Source organism: Phascolarctos cinereus, unplaced genomic scaffold, assembly GCF_003287225.1.
Source record: "Phascolarctos cinereus isolate Bilbo 61053 unplaced genomic scaffold, phaCin_HiC Scaffold_3;HRSCAF=262, whole genome shotgun sequence".
NCBI classification, from domain to species: domain Eukaryota; kingdom Metazoa; phylum Chordata; class Mammalia; order Diprotodontia; family Phascolarctidae; genus Phascolarctos; species Phascolarctos cinereus.
In genome coordinates this window covers 254,949,438-254,957,283 of record NW_027555736.1, presented here as the reverse complement: position 1 = coordinate 254,957,283, position 7,846 = coordinate 254,949,438, and positions in this window count along the sequence as shown.

Below are 7,846 nucleotides of genomic sequence, written 5' to 3'. Positions count from 1 at the left end.
ATATTTAGGGGTGTTAGTAATTCTAATTAAGAAGGGAAGGGAAGGGAAGGGAAGGGAAGGGAAGGAAGGGAAGGGAAGGGAAAAGGGAAGGAAGGAAGGGAAGGGAAGGGAAGAGGGAAGAAGGGAAGAGGGAGGAGAGGAGAGGAGAGGAGAGGAGAGGGAGGAGAGAGAGGAGGGAGGGAGGGAGAGAGGGAGGGGGGAGGGAGGGGAGGGAGAAGAGAATGGGTTATCTGGGAAATAATAGACCCTATAATATGAAATGCTTGAAATAAATGGCCCCTGTAAAAAGAATAAATAAATAAATAAGATTCTGTGTGATATCATTTGGAAAATAGATCCAGGTGCAACTGAATTTATTCTAGTCTTATTTTGTAGTGGGTAATTATGATAAGTCAGAATGTTTTCTACTGTTTGCCATTAAGATAAAATGTTGAAAATGCATGGATAACAAAATTTGTAAAATGTCTGAACTTAATACAAGTTACTTCAGTTTATCAATCTGTAATGTGGATAAAGATAATACCTAGCATTAATTTGATCATTCATTGTAGTAGAAATATAGCTTGAATAGTAAATTCTTTTTAATCTGCATTCTTTGAGGTTATAGATTATATTATGAAAAGAATGATGTAATTTGTTTTAAAATGTTAATTTGAAAATGCAACAGTTAATGTTTTGACTGTGACTTTGATAAAAGCAGAAATCTTTTTAAGATGTCTTCATCTGTATAATGAGTTCTAAAATCTTACAAGCCCTTTAAGTACAGTACGGAATTTTAATGACAACCACATAATCTTTTGGCCTGTATTTTTTTTGATCTGACCTAATAATAGCAGTTGAAAATTTAAACCAATAAAGCCTTATATGTGTCTCCTAGTAATTTTAATGTGAGATTCATTTGTCTTATCTCATCTCATTTGGCTGATGTATATGTTACCTTTTGTCAATTGAGTTATTAATGAAATGTACTAATATCTTTCCAAACTAGAGGACTGTGATTTTGAAAGCCACCTGTTGAAACACGAATGATTTTTTTAATGTTATATAATTTGGAAATTTATTTGATTATAGTAAGATCATCTGAATAGTAATGTCTTGTTTCATGATGTGAATATTGTTATCTTGTTTCTAAATTTTCTTGTATTATAAATCTTGAGAAACCATTATATCAGACATGCATCAGAAAAGCAGTATCTCTTTTGTTTATTTTGTTTTTCATTTTTTGGCAATTGGAGTTAAGTGACTTGCCCAGGATCACATAGCTAGTAAGTGTCAAGTGTTTGGTCTGAGGCCAGATTTAAACTCAGGTCTTCCTGACTTCAGGGCCAGTGCTCTATCCACTGCACAACCTAGCTGCCCCTAATATCTCTTTTTAGATGTCATTGGATTATGAACTAAACCATTAAAAGTGGCAGAAATGTTGGAAAACTTATGTTGTCAGCCTTGCCACGCATGTGTTTTAATATGCTGAAGTACTAAAATCAGAAACTTCCAGTTTTTTCTATAACATGGAGGGACATTCAGCTAAAATTACTTGGCTATCACTTACAAAAGTTGTAAAAATTATTAAGTTATTAGGAATTGTCATGATGCTAAAACCTATTAAGTATTTATGTAGGCATATTTTAAAAGGAAAATTGATAATTAATTACTGTGGGAAAAAATACATGAAAAGATCTTGTAAAATCTCCTTATTTGAAAATTTATAGTTTTTTTTTTAAATTTTGTTTTGCTTTTTAGATCACCTCCTTGGGCAGGTCATACAGTCTTATTGGCCTTGTCAAGAACCTGTGCTATTGTATAATTCCTAAGCAATTAATTGGTTTACTATAAAAATGGGGATGAAATTTTTAAGTGTCCTTATAATAACGAGTGATTTTCCTTTAAAATAGTTTCCTGTCACTTGTGAAGGTTGTGAAGTTATGCTGGGCATAGTGTATAATGAAGCTACATCTTGAGCCAATTTAGCCTTAACATACTTTAATCTTAATTTTTTATTTTATTTTAGGTATTAATATGCAATATGATTTTAGTGTTAACATATAACACCTTAAGAAGTGACTATGTCAGTCTGGAAATTACTGTTGGTTTTTTCTGAAGGATCTATTCGAGTTAACTAGCACCTATTCATTGTCTATGTGAAATTACAGATCAAAATTACTTTATTGATTATTTTAACACCAGGATGAGTTTAAACAGGAGGAGAAGTAAAATGAAGTGAAGAAAGAGATGTTGTATGATTTTTGGAAGGCCTAGTACTTTTTTATTGATAAAGTAATTTATTGCAACAACATGAAAGTAATTTGTCAATAACTATATCCAACCCTAAACAAGATTAGTGATTTGAGGTAAAATCTCATGAGACTGTAATCTGATATTCTAAGTTTTGATTCCAAGTATGATTGCCTGCATTGTCATGAGTCCACCATTCAAGTGGGATGCCATATACTGCTAGAGGGAGTGCAGTTTGGGAACTTCTAAGGTCTGTTTTTGGGTAGGTAAGAAAAAAGTCAGATTTCTGCTAACTGGAAAAAAAAACCTTATTAAATAGATAATTAGCTAATCTATTTTTTAGAAATAATAGGAGAAAATCATTTGTATCAAAAATTAAGCAGAATTTTCAACAATTGAAGAATAAATAAATGACAGAAGCTATTTTATCTAGTTTTATGGCAACAAAATTAACAAATTAGAGGAAATAAATGAATAATTACAAAAACATGAAATAATTAACAAAATAAAAATAGATTAAAATAGGCTTAATAACTTGCTATCAGATAAAAATGAAAAGAACATAAATGACCTCCCAAAGAAAAAATGCCAAGACAAGATAGAGTCACAAGTGAATTCTTAAAAACATTCCAAAAAAATTAATTCCAACACAACATAAACTATTTGTAATGATTAGAAGAAGGCATTCTTCCAACTTGTCTTTAAAGTGTAACCAGAGAGAGCAATAAGTAAATATGCCTAATGAAGATTAATAATAAATTTTCAAATAAATATTATCAAGTAGGCTACAAACATATTAGAATATCATATACTACATATACATATACATATATGTATATACATACATATATATACATATATAATAGGTTTATAACAGAAATGTGAGGTTGATTCGACATATGAAGACAATATATAAATTATGTTAATAATACAAATAATACAAATTTGATTATATCAATACATGCTAATTTTTAAAAAGTCTTTGACAATATTCAACACTCAATTCTACTTTTAAAAATCTTAGAAATTATGGGAAATACATAGACATTTTCTTAATATAATTAGTGTTGATCTAAATATATGAGCAAATAGTAGGTGTTGTTTTTGGTTGTGTCTGTCCTTTGTTTTCAAAGAGTACATGCATGTGGATTGGATTTAAGTGAGTCAGAGCTGCATAAAGGAATTGAAGTAATTAATAAACAGCAAAGTCATATGATATAAGATAAATCCATATAAGTCATCATTCCTATAGATAATCAGAAAACTCCAATAGAAAGAGCTGGAAAGAGGAATATCGTTCAAAATAACCATAGCAGCTACAAAATATTTAGGATTTCATCAACCAAGATTCATTCTCAGAAGAAAACTGTGATAAAAGGAAGGAGGAAATGGGCAGCCCTGCCAGTTGGAGACTTGCAGATTGACTTTACTGAACTGCCAACGTCAGATATAGATATATTTTGGTGTATGGAGACCAGTTGAGCCACCAGGTAAGGGTTTTTCCAGAAGCTGTGCACCTAGGTTACCAAGCAGACCAACTGGTTTACATCACTTCCATGGAAAGCCTGCTATGACTGACCTCAGCATGACAGAGAAAGTAACCCCTGATCAGTCCCTGGATCCAGTTTAGATGAAAAAGGACACCAAAACAAGCAATGGTCTTTGGTGATTTGTTTGTTTGATCCTAATAATTAGAACCTAAAACTCACCCAGTTACCTACCATGTATTTGTTGTTAACATTTTCTGCCCTGCTTTGCAGCCCTGGGTTGGAGAACAGAGAGTGCAATAATTATGTAGTCTGATCCAACAAAGTAGCCATCCTTTTAACTGAATCAACTGCTGCATATGAGCACAATCCCTCTGTCTTTGGGGGAAGGGATGTCCCTGGTGTGAATGGGGTGAGATATGTGTGATTTTTATTTTGCAATCAATGAGGCAAATTTCGACAAAATACCAAATTGTATTGACATAGGTTAGAAAAATAATTTCTGCAACTTATTCATTTTTATTTGGGAAAATATCATTAACCCTTCAAAATTCTTGCCCCTCTCTTCTCCTTTGAATTTGTCCTATTGTCAGGCTATATGTTGGTACTATGTAAGAAGCGGCTGCGTCTAGATTCCTGACAATTTCAAAGACATTCATACCTATATGGACTCAGTTCAGATTGCCCGGAACAAGTTCCAAGAGGATGGGAAAGAACCATGGTCACCATGGGAAGGGCTAACCTTGAGTCCCCAAACCCTTATGGCTATTTGTGCATTTGTTTTCTGTTTCCTCATAGGGATTGCATGTTGTTTGTGTGTGTGTTTATCTTAAAACAGTGAGAAATCCTTTTGCCCTGTCAAGATATTAGAGAACCCCTATTTTCCAGAGCCAAAGCTCAGCAAGCAGGCTGTGCCCTAAGGTTGCTGTAATAACAATTGTTTGCACTCACCCTCTGGATGGTTTCAGCCCCAGAATCCCAGAATTGTTTCACAACAGCATCAGGAGGTCTCTAAGCTTGAACAAGCACCTTTAGTAACCATGTTCTGGTCATGAAGTTCTATGATGAGTCAAACTGGTCACATTGTTGCTATTACCCCTCATTGTCAGGCATTGGTATAAGTGTGTGACCAAACAAAAGAAAAGAAAACATAATTAAACACAAAACATGTTTTTATTACATTAAATGTTTTTGCACAAAGCCAATGCAACCAAGATTTAGAAGGAAAGCAGAAAGCTGGAAAATAATCTTTATAGCTTGATCAAAGCCTCATTTCTAAAATATTAGAGAACTGAGTCAAATTTATCAGAATACAAGTAATTTCCAACTGATAAATAATCAGAGGATATGAACAGTTTTGAGATGAAGAAATTAAAGCTATCTGTAGTCATACAAAAGTACTCTAAATCCTTATTGATTAGAGATGTGCAAATTGAAATACCTCTGAGGTATGACTCCACACCTATTAGATTGGCTATATGATAGAAAAGGAAAATGACAAATGTTGGAGAAGATGTGGGAAAATTGGAACGCTAATGCATTGTTGGTCAAGTTGTGAACTGATCCAGCCATTCTGGAGAGCAATTTGAAACTATGCACAAAGGAGTATAAAACAGTGCATACCCTTTGATTCAGGAATAAGACTTCTAGGTCTGTATCCCAAAGAGATCATAAAAAAGGGGGAAAGACCCACATGTACAAAAATATTTATAGCTGCTCTTTTTGTGGTGGCAAAGAATTGGAAATTGGGAATGCCTATCAATTGGGGAATGGTTGAACAAGTGGTATATGAATGAAAAGGAATACTATTTTGCTATAAGAAATGATGAGTAGGCAGATTTCAGAAAAACCTGGAAAGATTTACATGAATTGACGCTGTGAAGTGACCAGAATCAGAACATTGTACATAGTAACAGCAACATTGTTGGATGATCAACTATGATAGAATTAGCACTTTCAGCAATGCAATGATCTAAGATAATTCCAAAGGACTCATGATGGAAAATGCTATCCATATCCAGAGGAAGAATTGTGGAACCTGAATGCAGATCAAAGCATACCATTTTCATTTTATTCTTTTTGTTTTTTTCTTTCTCATGGTTTTTCCCTTTTGTTCTGATTATTCTTTCACAACATGATCAGTTTGATAATACATTTAATATGATTCTTCATGTATTATACTATATCAGATTGCTTTTCATCTTTTTTTTTTATTTTTAACTTCTTCCTCTGGATGCAGATAGCATCTGTATAGTTAATTTGAGTATATATAATAATAAAAATGACTTAGTCACCCAAAGTCATTCTTTTTTTTTAATTTAACCTTATTTTTTAGGTAATTGGGGTTAAGTAACTTGGCCAGGGTCACACAGGTAGTAAGTGTCAAGTGTTTGGTCCGAGGTCATACTCAGGTCCTCCTGACGTTGGGTCTGGTGCTCTATAAACTGTGCCACCTAGCTGCCCCACCCAAAGTCATTCTTAAACAACATTGTTGTTACTGTATAAAATGTTCTCTTGGTTCTACTTGTTTCACTCTTCATTATTTCATGCAAGTCTATTCATGTTTTTCTAAGATCATTAAGCTCATCATTTCTATTACACAGCAGTTTTCCATCATAATTACATACCACAACTTGTTCAGCCAGTCCTCAGTTGACAGGCATCTGTGCAATTTCCAGTTCTTTGCCATGGCAAAGAGAGCTGCCATAAATATTTTATAACATATAGGTTTTTAAGCCTCTTTCCCTAATTATTTTTTGGAAATACACCTAGCAATGTTATTTCTGGGTCAGAAGGTATAGGCAGTTTAAAACTCTTTGGCCATAATTCCAAATTGCTGTCCAAAATGATTAGATCAGTTCATAATTCCACAACAGTGAATTAAAATCCTAATTTTTCCACGTCTCCTCCAACATTTGTTACTTTCTGCTTCAACCATTTTAGCCAACGTAATAGGTGTAAAATGATATCTCAAGTTTGTTTGAATTTGTATCTCTCTAGTCAATAATGATTTACAGCATTTTTTCATACGGCTATAATTGTTTTTTGTTTCTTCATTGGAAAGTTGCCTGTATGTATCTTTTGATTACTCAGTAATTGGAAAATGTCTCATATTATAGATGTGACAAAGTTCTTTACACATATTTGAGACATGAGAGCTTTATTCTCTTTGAGATGTAGACCTAGCTGAATCAAAGTGTATCTTCTGTGGAGGCCAAGAAATGAAAATTAAGGGGATGCCCATCAATTGGGAAATGGCTAAACAAGCTATGATGTATGATTGTGATGGAATATTATTGTGCTATAAGAAAGGACAAGAAAAATGATTTCAGGAAAATCTGAAAGACTTACTTGAACTGATGTAAAGTGAAGTGAGCAGGACTAGAAGAAAGTTGTAAACAGTAGCAGCAATATTGTGTGATGATCAACTATGACAAACTTAGTTCTTAGCAACACAATGATCCAAGACATTCCCAAAGGAATCATAATGCATCTTGGTATCTATCTTCAGAGAAAGAACTGTGGAGTCTGAATGCAAATCAAAGCATACCATTTTCACTTTTTTTTGTTTGTTTTTCTTTCTCCTGTTTTTTTTTTCTTTTGTTCTGATTCTTTTTTATAATATTTCTAATGTGAAAATATGTTTAACATGATTGTACCTGTATAACCTATATAAGATCCCTTACTGGAATCTGAAGGGGGAGAGGGAGAAAAATTTGGAACTCAAAATCTTATAAAAATGAATGTTGAAAACTGTCTTTACATGTAGTTGGATTTTAGGTGAGATATGAAGGAGGTCAAGGGAGCCAGGAGGCAGGGATGAGGAGGAAAAGAATTCCAGCTAGTGAAAACACACATAGCAGAGAGATGGAATCTCTTTTGAAAGGAACAGCAAGCTGGTCAGTGTCATTGGACTGATGAGTGTGTGGAAGGGAGTAAGGTAGAGTTAGACAGGAAGGAGCCATGCTATGAAAGAATTTGAAAGTCAAATAGGATTTTATATTTTATCCTGAAGTCAGCAGAATTCGGAGAAAATGGTCAGACCTATGTTTTAGGAAGATAATTTTAATAGCTGAGTTTAATGTGGATTGTAGTGAAGAGAGTAAAACTGGGAGAACAACCAGCAG